This window comes from Excalfactoria chinensis, chromosome Z (genome assembly GCF_039878825.1).
Source record: "Excalfactoria chinensis isolate bCotChi1 chromosome Z, bCotChi1.hap2, whole genome shotgun sequence".
Lineage (NCBI taxonomy): Eukaryota > Metazoa > Chordata > Aves > Galliformes > Phasianidae > Excalfactoria > Excalfactoria chinensis.
The window spans coordinates 39,356,679-39,376,552 of NC_092857.1; the positions used below are offsets into that span (position 1 = coordinate 39,356,679).

At 49.7% G+C, this 19,874-nt stretch overlaps 1 long non-coding RNA gene across 1 annotated transcript; it reads left to right on the forward strand.

Annotated features, from left to right (window-relative positions):
- The first annotated feature begins 1,409 nt into the window (after window positions 1–1,409).
- LOC140263717 (uncharacterized) lies at window positions 1,410–3,132 on the forward strand. Its single transcript, XR_011905947.1, has 3 exons — window positions 1,410–1,650; window positions 2,522–2,724; window positions 3,003–3,132. It is a non-coding gene; the product is annotated as an uncharacterized lncRNA (long non-coding RNA).
- The last annotated feature ends 16,742 nt before the right edge of the window (window positions 3,133–19,874 follow it).

Consider the following 19,874-nt stretch of genomic DNA (forward strand, 5'->3'; position numbering starts at 1 on the left):
TAGGGGGAATATGGGGCTGTGGTGGGCCAAAGGAGGACTAGGGGCTCTAGGGGGCTATGAGGGTGTGTAGGGGTTGTGGGGAGCTATTGGAGGATATGGGCAGATTATGGGCCAGATCCTCCAATTTCCAAGCCAGATATGGGCTTGAAGGGGTGGTGTCTAGAGAGAGAGAGGGTTGTGGGGGCCTTAGGGTGATATGGGGCTCCTGGGGGCTGTTGGATGCTATGGGGAGGAATATGGAGTTCTAGCAGATGGTGGGGGTGTAGGTGTGGTCTATATATGTACATAGATGGGAATCTAAGTATGAAAAAAGATACATCCACGTGTGTTCTGGGCTGCACTGAAAAAGGGGTGGCCAGCAGGGAGAGGGAGGTGATTGTCCCCTCCTACTCAGCTCTTGTGAGGTCCTCTTTGCAGTACTGTGTCCAGGCCTGGGAAGGATGTGGAGCTGTTGGGGTTGGTCCAGAGGAGAGCCACTGTGAGGATCAGAGGGCTGGAGCAGCTCTCCTATGAGGAAAGGTTGAGGGATCTGGGCTTGTTTAGCCTAGAGAAGAGAAGGCTGTGGGGAGACCTCATTGTGGCCTTTCAGTACATGAAGGGAGCGCACAAACAGGAGGGGGAAGGGCAGTTTATGAGGGTGGATAGTGATAGGACAAGGGGGAATGGAAGTTGTGGATGCCCCATCACTGGAGGCATTCAAGGCCAGGCTGGATGTGGCTGTGGGCAGCCCGGTATGGTGGTTGGCATCCCAGCACCCAGCAGGGGTGTTGAAACTAGATGATCGCTGTGGTCCTTTGCAACCCAGGCCATTCTATGATTCTCTGATACGGGGGGATATGTCTATAGGGTGGACAATAGGGGGATGTGCTCTGTGCAGCCCTGTGCACACACACACGTGTGTGCAATTCCATCCTGGCTTTATGCAATCCTGTGTGCACTCACATGTGTTTTGTATTGATTTCCCGCTGAATCCTCCGGTGGACTCGTAGTTAGGCTGGGAGTGAAGGGGAGCACTGGGTAGCTGTTTGTGTTCCCTGCTGTGTGCTGCGGGGTTGTGCTGGCAGCGGTGCGGTTGGTTTGCTTTTCCTTGGGAGGGTGGGAAGGAGCTGAGCAGGCCCGGTTCTTTTCTCCAAGGGTTCTGATCCTCCAGTGTCACTGCACCAGGGAGTGCACGATCTAAAGGACTTCTGGGTTGTGATAAACTCGTATCTCGGCAGCTTCTATGATTTCAGGTTGGGTGTTCTAGTGCAAGCAGTTTGGGGGCATGATTTATTGTCCCTGTAGCTAACGCAGTGTGGGAAATTTTGCCCTGCTTTGGCTTGCCAGTGCTTTCCCCTGTCTCCACTTGTCTGGAGCCTCCTTGAAATGTATGCCTAATGTGGAACTATTTTCTTCTTTCCTAGCTTTTGTGGTATAAAGAAGCACAGAAAGGTGCTGGAACAGCTTGTTCTGGATGGCATCTCCAAGCAATTGGAGAAGAGCAAGACTTTCAGGAATAGTCAGCATGGATTTACCAAGAGCAAATTGTACTTGACCAACCTGTTAGCCTTCTCTGATGGCATCACCAGCTGGGCAGATGGCGGGAGAGCAGTGGATGTCGTCTACCTTGACTTGAGCAATGCTTTTGATGCAGTCTCCCACGACATCCTGGTAATGAAGCTGAGAAAGTGTGGGACAGATGAGTGGCCGGTGAGGTGGGCTGGGAGCAGGCTGACTGGCCAAGCTCAGAGGGTGGTGCAGAGTGTGGTTGGAGAGCTGTGAGTGGCGATGCTCTCTGGGGGTCGGTGCTGGGTCTGGTCTTGTTCAATGCCTTTGTCAGCGACCTTGATGAGGGGTAGTGTCCACCCTCGGTAAGTATGCCAATGAGTCAAAGCTAGGAGCAGTGGCTGGCACACCGGAAGGCCGTGCTGCCATTCAGCAAGACGTGGACAGGTTGGAGAGCTGGGCCAACAACAAAGCAGATGAGGTTTAGCAAGAGCAAGTGTAGAGTCTTCCAGCTGGGAAGGAATAACTGCAGGTATCGGTCGAGGCTGGGTTGTGACCTGCTGGAGAGGAGCTCTGCAGAGTAGGGCCTGGGTGTCCTGGTGGGTGACAGGTCGGCCACGAGCCAGCAGTGTGCCCTGGCGGCCAGAAAGGCCAGTGGGATCCTGGGGTGCATTGAAAGGAGCGTGGCCAGCAGGGGAATGATCTCTAGAGGTCCCTTCCAGCTCCAATTCTGTGGTTCTGTACTTGCATCATTGCTTCTTGCAGCAGTACAGTGTTTCAGAAGAGAGAAAAACGTGGTGGGCATAAACTGGATTTCTGCAATTAGTAAAGTTGTGCCGAGATCTTGGCAGACTGTTGCATCTGTGAATGTGTGCAAAGCCTGCCGACAGAGAGAAATAACTTTTCCCTGCAGGTTGAGCTTTTCTGACGTAGGTCATTGCTAGGTGAGCTTCTGCTTTAAAGCATCAAGCTGTATAAACAAGGCAAATTGAAAAGCAAGCTTGCCAGTTCTTTTTTTTACCAGTGATTTTTTCAGGAAGAAAAGCTTGGAGATGCTGTTTGCTAATGGAAGATGGAGAGAGGAAAAGCAGGAGAAAGGCATGGTGTGCATAGCCACCACATCCCATCTGCAGTGTTCTCCCCCTGTGCAAATGAGGAGCAGCTCAGCAAGCTTGGCCTGGGCCGTGGAAAGGGAGCTTGCAAACATCTGGGCCAACCCCAAACGAGTTAGTTCTGCAGGTTGGTTGTTTTCTGCTGTTTGTCTGCCATCCTGTTGCTCAGTGGTAGATTTGTTCATGGTCAGTGCCAACAGGAAACACTCACAGCATTTCTGTTTTGGCTGTCCCAGCGCTTAGATCCCTTGCTGCTGGGATGGGGTGTATGAAGAATGATGCATGTGTTGATGTCCAGCCTGGCTCTGTGGATGAATCTGCATCCCTGGCAGGACTGAGGGTGGGAGCAGGCCAGGTTGGATCTGATGCACTTTGCTCTCGTTCGTAATGCTTGTTCTTGCGCAGGAGGGCAGGTGGTGAACCTCATGAGCCAATGCCTGCAGGTGGGGTTTGCGGAGAAAGAGGTCCTGCAGGTCTTGGGTGACACCCATGGAACCGTAGCGAGGCTGCATGGCTGTAAAACACTGGGAATCGACAGAGGCGTGAAGGTGAGCTGTGGGCTCCAGTACCACAGGAAGGGATGTGTGTGCTCTGGGTTTGGATGCTTCTGTGTGTTTTAAGTGACTGAGAAACCGATGCTCAGTTCGCTCGAGTGTATAGAACAAGTGTAACATCCTTTCTGATGGAGTATTGTGAAAGGAATCCTATGGGTTTGAACAGGAATTGATGTGACTTCTTTTGTATGAATAACAGACTCATTGTGCAGCTTGTGAATGAATTCATTCACGCCTGCTGATTGGTGCTGTTCTCTACAGGGAGCTGCAGTGGAAATGGACACTTGTGGTCCACTGTCTGGCCCCCTCCCGCGTGCTCAGATCAGCCAAGTTGTCAAGGCCTGGCTCTTGGTTGGTGAGTTGTGCCGAGGTCAGAGAGTTGGATTTTCTGGGCTTTGAGACACGTCTTCCAGTTGCACGTTGTATTATTTCTGATGTGCTGACCTGTTGAGCTCCAGCCCCAAATGAGGATTCAAGTCCTACCACAGCAGGAATGGTTGAGATTGGAATTGGAATGCAGAAGGCTGGAGCCAGCAGGAGCAGGGAATCCATCATCCCCCTGTACTCGGCACTGGTGAGTCCTCACCTTGAGTTCTGTATTCCGTTCTGGGCCCCTCACTGCAAGAAGGACACTGAAATCCTGAGATGTGTCCAGAGGAGACCAGTGAAGCTGTGAGGTGTCTACAGCACAATCTTATGGGGAGCTTCTTATGGAACTGGGATTATTGAGTCTGGATAAGAGGAGGCTCAGGGAAGACCTTATCATTCTCTGTGACTAACAGAAGAGAGGTTATGTGGGGGTGGGAGTTGTCCTGCTCTTCTCCCATGTAACTGGTGACAGGAGTGGAAGGAACAACCTCAGGTTGTATGAGGGGAAAATTCAGCCTGGATGTTAAGAAAACCATCTCCAAATGGGTGCTCAGACGCTGGAGGCATCTGCTGGTTGAGCACTTTGTTGGGTGAGCATCACACTGCTGGAAAGCACGCAGCTGTTGTCTCTGCGAACAGCCCCATCCGTGGGGACTGGTGGCTTTTTCATGTTACCCTTGTGTCTCAAGTCCCACATGCAGTTACTCGTGCTGTTTGAAAGCACCATCTTAGAGGCAGCCTTGATTTCTCCAGCTGCGAGCTTTGTGCCACGGGAGCTCTCCTGCTTCTCCCAGGGATGGGCGACCGAATGGAAGGCCCAGCAGAAGTCTGGGTAGGTGATGTCACTTGCTGTTCCTTTCCTCACCCGTGCCAGGAAAAGCAGGGAATGGGACTGGGGGACATCCCAGCGGTGGGTTCCTGCCTCAGCAGAACTGAATGGCTGTTCTGATCCACGTATTTTAACCTGAGTGGATCTGACACTAACAAGAGAGGCGAGGGGCCTGTGGGAAGAAACTGCATGTGCCACAATTTGTGGTGCAAGGTGATCTCAGAACTGCTGCTAACAGTGCCGAGAAGGCTTCCTTTTTGACGGGGAGAGGATTAACTAGGTTATTTTAATGAATCTCTTTCCTTTCTGTTCATCTTTCATACTACCTCTCATAAAACTGTCTGTGGATCCTCAAGTAGTACTTCTTGCTAAAGAGAATACGCGTGCTGCCTGCATTTTCGTCTGCGCAAAGGATCTTCTAATCATCTCTGCCTGTGTTTCTTATTAACCCTGAGGTGGAACGGAGTAGAACACAGACCTGGGTGCATCTTCAATCAGGAGCAGGGACAAACAATGCTCATCTTAGGTGACTGGCTGACAACAAGAGCAGAGAGGTAAGTTTCACAGGGTCGCGTGCCCATTTAATTTTATTTTTCATTCATGATGCATAGAGGCGTTACCCAGACAAAGTGAGCATTTGTCAGCTGGACTTGCTAGAAATGACGTAGGCAGTGAAAATGGGTTTGAAGCATCCCAAAGAGCCCTGCAAAAGAATGCTGAGAGTTAACCTGGCACCCTCCTTTGGAAACCTGAGGTGTCTGCCAGCTCTTCAGCTGTGCCCAAACACCTCCCATTGCGCTGCCACACCAGGACGTAATTCCAACCCCACCCTGAGTTCTGGAATGTTGTGGTGCCGTGTTGGAATCAGATGTGACCCCGTGGTCTTGCCTCCCCCCCTTGTGGGGGGTCATGGTGGAGCAGGCTGGTGGCTGTTGGTGATGTCATAAGCAGCTGGAATGAGGGGAGGAGCGGTGCGTTCTGTGTTCCTTTGTGGGAGAGTTGGAGTTCGGAGTGGTTGGTTTTCTTGTTGTTCTCGTGCGTTTAGTGCCTTTGTTTGAGTACCATCGTGCGCAGCATCCTGTAGGTAAGCTGAGCCAGCGTGGGATGGACGGGTGGGCAGTGAGGTGTTGAGAAGTGCTGGCTGTCGGAGCTCACAGCACCGTTTTGCTTACTCTTGAGCATCAGACGTCATTTTCCCCCGGTAGACACGTTCCAAAGGGGGTGTCCATAAAGGTGACACCCGTCCCATGCTGCTTCCGTCGTCTTCTGTGCTCAAATGTGGAGCATCGTCAAGTTGCTGGGCGGACAGGCATCATGTAGCCTGAGACTCAGCATGTCTTGCAGCAAGTGGATGGGACGGTTGTGCTGTGTGCGTTATGCCATGGCTGTCTTAGCCCTGCTCACTGACCTGCTCTTTCTCTCTCCTCTGCCCACCCTCCGCCCACTGCCTTGGTGCAGCTTTTGCTCTCAGAAGATCTGAGCAGAGTGACCAGGAACTGCTGCAGATAGCCTGAGGTGATCTTGTTGCCAGGTATGTGCCATGTTTGTCCTACCACATTGTTTTGCATGCCATGGGCTTCTTCACTGCCCTCCAGCTCAGCCCTCAGAAGGGTGCTGTCTGATGCCCTGCTGTCACACTGTCAGAGCGCTCTGGGCGAGTGCATCTGCTGCTCTGTGCCAGAGTCCCCATCTGCTGGCAGAGGGATAGCAACTTGGTACAATGCTGCCTAATAGGCTGTCACATTGGAACAGACTGCAGCAAGGGGTAGTTTCTCAAACACACGCCTATGTGGCAGGGTATGCAAGGGTAGTTCTGAAGAAGTCTCTCCATACTGTGCTGTGTGAATAGAGACAACAGAAGTGTGTTTCTGCTCTGTTCCAGCTTGTCACACCTGTTGTGATGGGCGTCACGTGCAGCAAGATCAGCAGTGAGCCTGAGTTGGCGGGCACGGAGGTAGAGTGTGAAGTTCTGGCTTGTCTTTGTTCCCTGTGTTGAGCCAGCAGAGGGAGCCGCAGATGTGCTCTCCTGCAGGAAAGAGTTTGTCCTCAGCTCCTGACCACGGCGTGTGCTCTGTTTTGCAGGCTGATAACATGTGGAAGCCGCAGCTGGTGCGTGCGGAGTCATCTCTTAACGTTCCAGCGATTGCGGCAGCCCATGTTATCAAGCGTTACGTCGCCCAGGGGCCGGATGAGCTCTCCCTGGAGGTAAGCAGTTGCAGGCGTTCCTTGCCTTGGGGGCTGCATTGGTGCAATGGCTGTCAAGCTTGAGGCTATTCTGCGGCGCAGAAGCAGGCAGTCACTTGAGCTGTGCTTTCCTGCCAGCTGTGCTGAAGCTGGGATTGACGTTTCAATCTCTTGCAGGTAGGAGACTTGGTGAGCATTATTGCTATGCCACCAAAGGAGCTGAGCCCCTGGTGGAGAGGCAAGCGTGGCTTTCAGGTAGGCACACGCTTCCGACTAGAGAGCGCAACTTCAGTAGAGTCAGGAATCTCAGCTTGGAGCTGCTCTGCCTGCACAGGATGGCTTCCGGATGCAAACGGTTGCCCTGTGTCGGTGACAGAGGACTTTCCCTTTGGCTCTGGGCTCAGGCTAATGCCCAGCTGTCTTTTTGTTCTTGTTACAGGTTGGGTCTTTCCCTGGTGAGTGCGTGGAACTCATCAGCGGAAAGGTTCCCGAGTCCGTCGTCGATTCATTGCCAAAGCCAGGTACACATATTACATTTGACAATGTGGGGAAGTAAAATGGGGTCAGAGTGTGGCTCTCGGGGTGTTCGTTAATGCCCGCGTTGAGCAAGCTTAGCAAGAGGACTGCATTAAGGTCCATGGGAACACGCAGAGATCTGTCCCAATCCCACTGTGTTTATTATTGGGCTTGGGGAAGTCACGGAATCCTCCTGGAATGGCTTGGGATTGGAAGGGGCCGAAAGGATCATCCTCAGGCTCCAAGGCCCCTGCCTCGGTCTGGGTGGCCAGCCTGCGCATTTAGCAGGAGTCGAGAGCAGGCTGTCCGGGGCCCCTTCCGACCTGGCCTTGGACACTTGCAGGGACGGGGAAAATCCGTTCTTGCGTGTCCTTGTTGGGAATGTTCTTCCCATTGTTCCGTGCTCGGTCGAAGTTGATCTCTAAGGTCCCTTCCAACTCGCACAATACTATGATACTATGATACTATGATGATACTATGAAGTTGTTACGCTCGGCCTCGTCCAACCGAGCCAAGCCTGAAATGAACTGGTTTCTTTGTTTTGTTTCTTTGCAGTGCCGAGGAAACGGGGCAAGCTCAGCACCTTCCTTCGTTCCTTGGTGAAGGCCCGCCCCAAGAGATCGGAGCAGCCGGAGCCGGCGAAGGAAGGGGTGTTTGGGTGTGACCTGGGGGAGCACCTTCTCCGCTCTGGCCGTGATGGTAAGGAACAGCCCATTGCTGAGATCTTCCTCGGTTGGGCATCTGAACATGATAGGTCGTGGCATTTCTGGAAAGCCAAGAACACGTCTCCGTGCAGTTTCCTCACAGCTGTTTCTGCCAGCTTTCTCCTCTAAGGAGGAAGCAAGCGGTGGCCCGACTGGGCTTAGTGGCTGGGATGGGAGAAGAGCACGGCCTGAAGCAAGGCTTGAGTAAGAAGCTGAGCTAACGGCTGGCTCTTGTTCTATAGTCCCCCAGGTCCTGCAGAGCTGCGCCGAGTTCATTGAGCAGCATGGCGTGGTGCAGGGGATCTACCGCCTGTCCGGCGTGGCGTCCAGGATCCAGCACCTACGGTAAGAGTGCTGCGACTGACACAGCTGTCAGCAGGGGCACGTGCCATGCTGCGGGCGTTCAGAGGAACCCCTTCCTTTTCTTGACTGTATTCTGTGTGGCTTTGGACTTGCTTTCCTCTTTCTCAAAGCCCTCTGCCCAATCCTGTGTCCTTCTCTGCAGCCATGAATTCGAGTCGGAGCAGGTTCCCGAGCTCAGCGTCCGAGACATTCACAGCGTGAGCTCCCTGTGCAAGATGTACTTCAGGGAGCTCCCAAACCCTCTGCTGACCGAGCAGCTGTATGGCAAGTTCTCGGTAAGCTCAGGGCAATGTCTTGGAAATGACACGTACCTCTCCCCTGGGCGTCCTGGCTGATGGTTGCAGCAGTGCCCCAGCTCCGAGGTCTTATTTCTGTTAGCCCCACGAGGCATGTCTTTGCCACCTCCTGCCTCTGTCTGATGTCACTTCTGGTGGTGCCAGGAGGTGCTTACTTAAACCATTCACGACGCTTGCGAGAATTCCCTTCCCTTTGCTATTCCCGCCTGGTGTCTGAATCCCTTCCTGCCTTTTTCCAGGACGCTGTTTGTGCTGCCACAGAGGAGGAGCGGCTGCTCAGCATGCAGGACGCCATCCAGCAGCTGCCCGCTCCTCACTACAGGTCAGTGCTGCGCTCGGTCTGCTGAGCTCAGCCCTGCTGCCTTTCAGAGGGCGATGATGCGATTCCAGGTGTTGCCTCACGCTGGCAGCATCATGCCTGTGCACACTGAAGCGGCTGAAGGCTGCGTCGGGTCGATTGATTGGGTCAGTTCCTTGGCACGGGGGCACGGTTGGTGCAGCCGATGGCTGCGGCTGTGCTGTGCTGGGGCTTGGTGCTGCAGCGTGGTGGCACTGGGAACGTTTTACCTACTTCATATTCAGGGACGGTAGCAATGACAACAACCAGCATGAAGTGAGGTTTGTTTTGTGCACTGCAGCACGGCTTGCTTTTTGGTGCTGAACATCTGCCCCTCTTGTTTTCCAGGACGCTGGAGTACCTAATGAGACACTTGGCGTCTCTGGCCGGGAACAGCTCCGTCACCAACATGGGTGCTCAGAACTTGGCGATAGTGTGGGCTCCAAACCTCTTAAGGTAAACTTCTTTTTCTGTTTCAACACGATGCTTACTTCTGCTCCCCCCAACCCCAGGGGCACAATTTCTAGACAACAGTTTCTAGTCACTTGTTTAGCTGGGACTGCTGTGTCCCTGATCATCCAGGAGAATTTCGTCAGTGGCATCGCTGATTGCCCACTGTGGAAGTCTCCAGAGACCAACTTGTCAGTTTTTGGCTACAAAAATTCAGACTGGGGGAAACGATCTTGGGGAAATGACTTGTAAGATCTGCCTTTTCTTCAGATCCCAGCAGAGCCAGTCTGCCTCCACCTACGGAGAAGCTGCCTGCATGGAGCTGCAGATGCAGTCAGATGTTGTGGAGTTCCTCATCAGCCACACAGACGTCTTCTTCCCCTCCACATCCACATCAGCCGTGGGAGAGGAAGCAGGTGAGCGTCTTCCTCCATTAGCTTGATGTTGATCTGACACCTTGATCCAAGCCAGGCCTTCTCCAAGACCTTTGAAAATGCTTTTTCTGTCGAGGAGACTGCAGGCTTCTGGGCTTAGATTAGAATATGGTGCCCCGTTCCTGGATCCTGAGAGTGTCCAAACCCCTAATTTACATGGAGAAAACCATCACTGCCGTTCAGATGTTTTGAGCCCCTCTTCCAGTTGCTCTGATAAGCAAGTCTGAGATAAATGCAGAACTGGGATGGCTGTGCGGCTGCTTTCTGATCCTCCCTCTTACCTGTGGTTTCCCCTTGCAGGGCACAGTTCTTTGGACGGGCCCAAGTCTGTGTGGGTGCCTCCTCCATCTGCAAAGCTGCTCACGCTGCAGGAGGCACAGGCTGAGAGGAGAGGCCAGAGCAGCTCTCCTGCTGCGACACGGAGCAGCAACACTGAGGTGGAGGAAGGCCCCGCAGCTGTAATGAGGAACTTCCACACGGTCATTGATTTTCCATCTGAAAGGTAAAGAGGTCTTCCCTTTCCAGCCCCTATCATCATTAGTCGGGTGGGTTTGCCAGGAACGGGCAACTGTCAGCAAGGGCTCAGAGCAGCTCTTCCCTCACCCTGCACTGCGACTGACAGCATGCTCTGTTTTCTCTCTCCAGACCAAGCTGTCGCAGCAAGAGGACAGAGTCACCAGCTGGCAGTTGGCGTTCCTGTTTCTGCCTGGGCAAACCATCCCCTGTGGCTGAACGCCAACTGCAGAGCAGTGCCAGGGATCCCTCAGAAGAAGAAGTCGTGGTCCTGGCAGGTAAGGGTGCAAATGCAGCTTTCAAAACACTGCTTGTCAGCAGCACAGGTAGGATTCATGCTTTCAGTGGGCTTGTACCTCCTTCTGGCATTCGAGCCCGTGCCTGACATCTTTGGTTCACCCCTGTCTTTCCCAAATGAGTCTCTTGTCAACACAAGAGCTGGACCTGCACGAGAATCACTGTCAAGACAGTGACACTGTTGCTAGAAGCCTATTTGCTTCTGCCCACCACCACTACATAGCCAGATGTCAAGAACCTCTTTCATGATTCATCTTGTGAACGTTTGACACTAACCGCTGTGCATCTACTCCTTCCTAGGTGACCCGAGCCCATGTGTGTCCCGAAGACGCAGGGCATGCTACGACAGCGCATCCTGTGCTTCCATCAACGCAGAGCTGCTAGGAAGCACAGGGTGCTGCATTTCAATGGACAGCCTTCCATATGGCACCATCAATGAAGAGAAGAATGTCATCGTCGTTCAAGCCCTCGTTCATCCCATCCCTCCGGAAGCTGCTGACCTGAGCCTGCCAGACACCACAGGCACCAGCCTGGATTGGGACCCAGTGCAGGGGTCCCAGGACAGCCCAGCCCAAGCACAGCCCGAGTGCCCCGACAGCAGCAGCACCATGCAGGCTCAGGTCAGCATCAGTGAGGAGAAGCTGAGCATCTTGGAGGGGGACATAGAATCAGACCACCAGTCCCTGCCCCCAAGCAACAGCACGAGCTGTGAGCCGCTCTCATGATGATAAGGGAGGATGAATCCCACCTTTCCTTCAGACCTCACACCCCCTCCTTTCTCCTATTGAATAAAGGCCCGCTCGTGCTCAATCAACGCCTTGACTGCATTCCGAGTCTTCATTCGCAGAGACTGGGATGAGTGCAAGAAACAGCAAGGCAGCTCAGCTTGCACCGCTCTGGCTGTGGGGTGCGTGCAGGGACACTGTAACCATACAGGGAAAGGCTTCCACTGCTTCCTAAAGCTGTAGTGCAGCCCTGCTACTGCTCTGTGGCACAAAGCCCTGAGGGGTGTTACTTATTGTTAGCCCAAGGGAAGTCAGCTTCATGCACTGCGTTTTGTTGTTGCCGGGTGAGAGGGGGATGCACCTTGGTGAGAAGATGAGCAGTGCTGGATCTGCCTCTAAGAAGATGTCCTAAGGAGGAGGTGAACACTGCTGGCACTTCCTCATTGCACGTGCTTGGAGGATCTTCAGTTCATGCCCATTTCAGGATGTCTGTCAACAGCTACGAGGAAATTCTCAAGTCCTGGGAATTGCATTGAACAGTTGGAACGGGTAAGTGTAATCTTTGTACAGAAACAGCACGCCTAACAGTCTGTGTCACCACTCCAGAGTTAATCTGAGAATAGATTGACAGCTCTTGTCAGTTCTCTGAGTCAGGTTTCATTTGTATAAACTTGAACTTTTGAAACCAGTTGGAAATTGATGGTGCCGATGACCTCTTCCTCTAATTAAAGCATTACACACAGTGTATGCTAGGTGCTCTGCTTTACCTGTAGTGTTACATTAGAGAAGAATTCACCCTCAACTTTAAGCATCTGTATTTTGAACTGTGGGTGGTTTTGCAAAGGTAAAACTCGGGCGGCATCTTCTTACTGGTGAAAGAGCTGCAATAAAAGACATGGACAAAGTTACTTTAGGGGTAAGCCAAAACGCATTTCAATATGATCGTATCTTCTGTTGGAGTTGCGGAGTTCTCAAGAACACGGGGGCAGGGGGATGGTACATAGGAATGCAGCCTACTGGTCCCATTGCCTTTTGAAAGAGGCTGTAGAACTAGAAAGAGCTGAACAGAGCACCACAAACCTTGTTCCTCGTTGTTCAGAGGGCAATATTCTCTGGCTGTAAAGTGGAGGAAGTTCAACATCATGACAGCAACTTTCACAAAATGCCAATGAAAATGCTGAATGTTTTTCTGTTCAGTTTTCACAGATCTGCGTTCCAGAATTTCTATGGAGTGATGTCAGTCTTTGCTGAGTTGATGTTGAATTGTGCACTGTGCCATGTGTGCTTTTTATGTTCCACAGCAGTCAGATGTGGTACCTGGTGTGGCACAGTAGTTAGCGATTCCATAGCTTGCTTTTATGGTCTCTTAAGGACGACTTGCCTCATGCTAAAACAGAAACTGATGCCACGAAGAACTGAAGTCATCCACATGTTTGCCCACTGTATCATGTAAGAGAGACACCAAAGAAATATTTATAGCCTTAGAGGTAAGAAATAGTTTCTGCCACACTTGGGTTTACTGTTTTGATCTTTAGCAGTAGACAATAATATAAAAATAAAGCTGAGATGAAATGATTCTGACAGATCTCAGTGGAGACCGGGTTCAAGATTCACTGGTTTGAAAATTAAGTAGGAAATGTGACATGTTCTCTCTTTGTAGAAGCCATTAATCAGCACTCACGGTAAGAGAACTGGTTTTAATTCCTAACCTATTTCAGTGTTTTGAAGTAGCATCTGCGAGGTCTGTGGGACACCAGAGCCCCCGAATGTTGTCACCTTCTGAGTGATCTGTGCCACCCACAGCACGAATGCAATGCTTCAGTGACACAGTTTGAGGCCAGGGTCAGATTTCTTAGCTGGTGTGGTCTGCCACAGTGACGAGCCAGGGCGTAACTGGAGCACTTGTGCATACTGCTCTGATTGAGCACGGGGAATGGGAGAGAGTCCTGTCGGTGCTGCTCCGTGCTTTCTGTGCTGCCGTTGTTACTGATCTTTCTCTGATACTTTCTACATGCATTTTCAGATCACCTTATCTTACAGGGCAGCTCTCTGATTTCACTGTTTCTAAGGACCGCCTTTCGGAAGAGGAAGCTCGAGTCTGTTTTCGACAGATTGTTTCAGCAATTGCTTCTGTTCGCAGTCAGGGTTATGCCCACAGAGACCTCAAACCAGTAAGCCTGAACTGTAGTCAGTCTTTCATAAATAACCATTAACGTGTTTTTATGTTTCTGCCGGGGGAGAGAGAAAGTTACCCTGCTGTTGTGGTTTAACCAGGCAGGTGGCTCAGCATCACACAGTCCTCCACTCCATTCCAGTGGACTGCAGGAGAGAACTGAAGGGGGGAAAAGTAACACAAAGTGAGATGGAATTATTTACTGAGATAGAGAACAGGGAAATAGTTATGATGAATGCAAAAGCAATTGCTCGCCACCTACCAATCCGTGTCCAGTTAGCCTCCTGGTAGTGGAAGAGATTCACATGAAGTTCTACCCCTTCAAAACTCTTTCCACAAGCTGTCGTATGGTATGGAACATCCCTTTGGCCGGTTTCAGTCAGCTGTCCTAATTCTGTTCCTTCTCACTTCCTTGGGCACTCAGCTGAGATTGACTTTGGCTCTGCACAACGCTGCCTGGCAGCAACTTCAAGCATCACCGCGCTGTCTACATTGCTTTTCTAGAACAAAAGCATTCATACTATCAGACACTGAAGAAAATTCAGTCCCAGCTGAAACTCAGACATCCTTCATCATCTTGTGCTTAGAATTCTTTCACTGCAGGAAACGTTAGATACTTATTGCTATTTGGTACTACGTTCTGGAGCTGAGCTGGATTTTGTATCTTCCTCTGGAAGAGGAGTACAACATTATGCTCCTCATGGGACACAGATCTGATATGAGTGTTGGTTTCCCATTTCTGTTACGCTCTTTGCTGCAGTTTGTATCTAGAGAACAGCCCTTGTGGTGTCAGTCTGTTGTGTAAACTGCTCTAGTTTCGTGCCTCAAGGAAGAGTGATCCTTTAAACAAATGGTGGCCATACAGAGGGTGTGTGTGGGGTGAGATGCATTCCTCTGGCCCCATCCAGTGGATTTTCTGTCACTGAAGACTTGAAGCACAGGTTAGGTACTGGAAGGCTTGAATCTTTCCTCACAAGTAGGTTAGAGCTTTGCATTTTTTAAGCTGCCGGCATCTCTCAGTAAAGCAAATCATTACAGCACGAGCATTTTCCTAGGCATCTTATGAAATCCCTCTATCTAAAGAACCTTTCCCCTCTGAAAAAGGAAGCCCTGTCTATCCCTCTTAGAAGAAACTGGCTTCCAGCTGAGAGGCTGATGGATTTATAGGCTTGGACGGTAACTTGGTGTGGAGGGGACTTGTAGAGATCTGTGCCTGAACCTGCTGCTCTGGGAATCGTCAGACCAAGTTTCTCAAGAGCTTTTCCCACTCTCATCATCGCCTTCTCCCAGGGATGAGGCTGCATGTTCTCTCTGGGGAATACGTTCAGTGCTTGAAAAGCTTTTTCCTTCTATCTAGTCTGCTGTTCTGGTGTATGGCTGTTTCCTGTCACTATCCCATCGTGACCTGCTGGCCACAGCCTCAGTCAATCTTCATACGCGCCCCCTCTGCCCCCCGTAGGCATTGAGACGCTGCCACGAGGTTCCTCTGAACAAACATCTTTCTCCCCAGCTTCTCTTCACTGAGTGGGAGCTTCAGCCCCCTGCACAGGCTGCAGGTCACCCACAGAATCTGTTTCAGGTTGTTATCCTTCCTGGCCAAAACTAGATACAGTGTTGTAGATGCGGTCCAATGAGTGTTGAAGCAGGAATGACTTGTCCTGGTCTGGTTGTGCTGCTTTTTAATGCAGCTGATGACACTGTTGTACTTCTTTTCTGTCAGAGCGCACTGCTGGCTTGCATTCAGCCTGTGCTCTATCACCACTTGTCCTCCTAGTCCCCAGGTCCTTTCCAACAGATACAAGCTGGTATTTCCCACCTGGGCTATTGGAAGATGGGTACTTGCTAGCAGTCAGTGAAGATCTCTGAGACGGCGAGAGCGAGCGAGCTTTTAGTAGACTGGGAACCACTGTCCACAGCAAGAAATAACAGAAGAGAAAATGTCTTTCCTTGGGCACTTGGGTGAAAACCAATCCTGACTGCTTTCCCATCCACCGGGAAAATCTGCTGACTGATAATTTGAAGCTGATAGACTTTGGACTCTGTGCAAAGCCAAAGGGAAGAGCGTCTGTTAAATAAAACATAACGTGCCCCCAAGTAATGCATGTTTGACCACCATATGCAACAGGGACTTGTCCGAGCAAACACCCTAAAATCAAGCTGTTTCTGTGGCTGGCATGTACTTGCATCTTGTTTGGAATGGCCTGAACTGTGTGAGAGTGGTTAACAGATTGCTCAGAAGCACAGTTAGATCATTTTGTCTACCTAGACTCCCTATTTTCGTAGTCTAAGCTGTAGATAACCTTGTAGGTACATCACCTGTCTTATGCAAGGGTCTGTATTCGGAGTATGGGGTTGGTGCGCCTCAGGAACCTTCTAAGGAACTGTAGGTAATCTGAGATTGGGGATAGAATAAAATGACTTTTGCAGGTGACATACGGATCCTATGATTGCATATGCTTGAACTGAATTGCTTCTTGATCTTCAAACTGATTTCCAGAAACCTTTATTAACATGGAAGATGGGTGCTGGTAAGAACGAATGGGAAGGCTGCCTTACTGATTCAAAGAGAATTACGTACCCTCAAATAATTTTTCCTGGCCAAAGTTGGACCTCCCACAGGTAATCAAGGCCGACAGGCTGTTGTTGCACAACCAACAGGCACGATCCAGATGATCAGCTGAGGAAAATAATGCATCATGCCAAGGGCACTGGATAAGTGAGCAGCTTGAGATCTGCACATTTACGTGATACTCACGGTCTTAGACAATACTTGCTTAGTGAGGTCACATTGAATGAAAGCAAAATGTAAGATGAATGAAAACATACACAGGAGAAGAAGCCTCTGAGGCTTCTGAAGTGTTATTCCCCGAAGACGTCAACTCTGTTAAAGCCAATGTTTCTCTCTATTCTTTGTGTTATTCCAGGGAGGCCTTGATTACCGCCTGAGCACATGCTGTGGAAGCCCGGCTTCTTCAGCACCAGAGCTAATCCAGGGCAAAGTGGATACTGGCTCAGAGGTATGTAGACCGGTGTTTGTTTTACCCTCTTTCCCTCCCCTCTGCATGGAGCATTTAAACGAGTGGAGCTCAGGTAGGCTCTCTTAGTTTCCCTTCTGAATTCTGCTAGGCTGCATTGCTTGGTAGCTCTCAGAAGCTGTCAGTGGCCGCAGACTAGAAAAGTGCAATTGGTCTCAGTTCACGCAGCTGGCTGGTTTGTCTCTGGCTAATCCTGTACTGTCTCAAGCGACTGCTTTGGGGCTCTACAAAACAGCAGCTTCAGAGATCTCTTTCTACTACTAAGTTTTTGAAAGAGCAATTTGCTCTGTTATTTATCCATCATTTGTCACATTTTTGTGCAGTCTGTATTGTCAGACTTGTCTTTAGCTTCCAAGTGGTATGTGAACACTTGTTTCCATTGTAATGCATCATGTACTAAAAATTGAGAGGTTAAAATGTGAAGAGTTTCTCCAGCTTTGATTTCATGTCTGAAATTTTGGAGCCCATTCCTTGCAGCTGTTCATCTGTCCAAACTGGTCTGGTTTGGAATGCCCTTATACTTCTTGAATCGCTCTGCTGTTAAAGGCGGAGCGATTCCTACAAGTGCCATGGCCCCACTGTTGTTCTAATTCAAGCTTTGTTTGTTTTCCACACACTGGTTTTCAAGCCTCCTTTTTCTTTTCAGTCCAAGTGAGAATTGCACTGTGAGGCGTATGAACCTTGTTGTGTCTGTGCATCAGTAGAACAGCAGCAGAGCCTTACAGGTGATTGTGCTGACAGCTCTCGTAGCCAGTAACACACAACTGTGCTAAATCCCTTGTGATGGCTTTGATTTCATTTTTGCCAGTGAAATCCTGGTCAAAGGAACTGCAGCAGTGTGATGAGCTAAGATGAAGATACTGGTTTTAGTAGCGCTCTAAGTTGAGTGGAAGAGCAATTGAATGAGGGTTATGTGCTTTCTCTGGGACTGTAAGGTTTTTTTTGCTGAGGGAAAGAGCCAGCTTTTCATGGGCCATGTGTGGGCTTTGGCAAGGGCAGACAATGTAATCTGTCAGTAAGCCATTTTGGGTGCTTCAGGTTTGTAAGCTTGTCTTTTTGTTTTTCAGGCGGATATTTGGAGCACGGGTGTCCTGCTGTATGCTCTGCTGTGGGGGTTTTTCCTTTGGATGATGACAATACGATGGCACTCTACAGGAGGATAACATTGGGTATCAGTGGTGCTAGAATACACTGGGAAGGGAAATAGCTGAGCTTGACAAGAGGCCTTGCTGTTCGGATGGCAGAACATGCTGAGCTGTGGGTAGAAAGGCCTGTCTGTGCACTGAAACTTGGTCCATTTGTGAGCGGGACTTTGCCCATCTCTGCAGGGCAGCAGAAAACTCTTTGTGTTCATCATTATGCCAAGAAGCAGAATGCGGCACATGGCAGATGATCCAACTGCTTCAGGTGTTCGTTTCCTTAGAGTTGTGAATAGTTTTGGACTGAGAGTTTGCAAGCAGAATGGAGCTCTTAGAGCTGTCAGAGATCATTTCTGCACTGTTCAGCTCTACCTGCCTCACATACACAGGATCTCAGAGCTGCATTGCTTGAATTGGTGGAACTTGTGTAAGTGAACGGGGATGAGCAAGTTTTAGAACTTAATCAGACTGCAGTAAAAAAGGGGATAATCTCACGGGTATTAAGATACAGGCTTGCTATTTCTGCACCGAATTGGCTTTTATTTTACGTGGCTGTGATCTGAAGGTTGCTTGAAACGCAGGCACCTAGGCACTGTTGTGTCACTGAATTTCACACATTATAGACCCTGAAATGTCCTGGAATCTAAAACTCTGACTTGTTTTAAGCCTGCTGCTTGAATCTAATCAGGGTCATCGTGTCTGTGTGCAGTGTTTCTTTCCCTGTGATGCTCCACATCATTTCATTTTGGGAATACTGAAGGAAATCGACTATGTGCCATAACTGTGGTCAGAACAAAGTATGTCTGGTGTGATCTCATGCATTTTGTAGCTCTTGTGAGCAGTTTGCCTTCCAGCATTGCCCTCAGCCAAGCACATACTGATTTCACCATTGTATTTATTCAAGTGATTCTTAAGGCTGATTTCTCATAGGTCTGTTCCTACGTTTGGAAAGTAAAGAGACGTCAGTATCACCCAAATAGTTGTTCAAGGTTCATTCTAAATCCTCTTTTATTTTAGTTGTTTTATTTTCATTAAACTGTTTTATTGCAGAGAGGAAGATACGCTGTTCCCAAATGGCTTTCACCTCGCAGTACCCTGCTAGTTCACCAGCTGCTACAGGAAAAAGAGCCGCTTCTATTCAGATGGATCTACAAGATGCTGTTGCAGGAGCTCAAAACACTGGTGGAGTACCTGGAAATTATTCAGTGTTTAAACAAGTTAAATTGTTCCATGCCATGAAGAAAAGGTGAGCGTTGCCTTGTGCTGAAAATTCTCAAATAAAAACATGGTACCAGTTACAGGTAATAGAAATAATTACTATTTTAGTAATTAAACAGTCTTCAAGCAGCTTGCGCTTGGATGTTCTTAATTGTGCCGTAGAACTAAAACCGATCTGTAAACCAAAGATGTCTCATAAAGAAAGCTGAACATACTCAGTATGCATTTGAGCTATATCTAGGCAGTCTCATAAATACAAAATGCTCGTGGAACGTTTGCTGTAACCACAGGTTCTGTAACTGCTCTTCCCAGCTCAGGTGTTTGACCTTCCTTTTGGTGAAGTGATGAAATACTGCTGGTCTCTATTTGTGCTTCTAGGCACCTCGATGCTCTTAGGAATAGAAGAATTGTCTCCGGTTCTTTTCAATGCTGTAAGTAACAGCTCGAGTGTTTCTGCCCACTAGGTAGACCCAAAGAAGCAGACTGCAGTTAAACAACTGTTAAGTCACCCTTGTCTCGTGCAAGGTCCTTCTGATGCTGTTCACTGGTTCAGTAAGTGCACGCGTGGGGAGATTGTTGCTGCAGATACTGGGAAGTTGCTGTGTATTTGCAGGCAATGGCTGCCGTTGGTCACTGGGTGGCGCTGTGTCTCTGCAGAACTTCTGCTCTAGTAAAAAGTCTCATCTGCTGACAGGTTTTGTACTTGAATTCAGAGCTCAGAACCTGTTGCCACAGAGGAACTAGTTGCTGAAGTTGGATGGCTCTTTCTGTTTGCTCCTTGTAATAGGTAGCCATAACACTAACTGTTTAAAAAGCATCTGAAATCATGGCTAATTACTGACTGCTGCATAGCAGAACACTATCACGGTGAGATTGGGCTGTGAGATGACTTGAAAGCTGCTTCCTCAGTATAGGTCTTCTTCTTGCAGCTGGGACGCCTCCATGAAGACTGTGCAACAGAGCTTTCTGTGCTTCACAACAGGAGAAGAGAGAGTCTATCAGCATTAACATCAGAGGTAATAAACGTTCACATTTATTCTTTTTTTCTCCTTTCATTGTGTCTTCTCAGCCTTTCTGTGTTATTTATATGTTCTGTTCTACCATGCTAAAATCCTTGTGGATCTCTGGAAGTCCAGGCAGA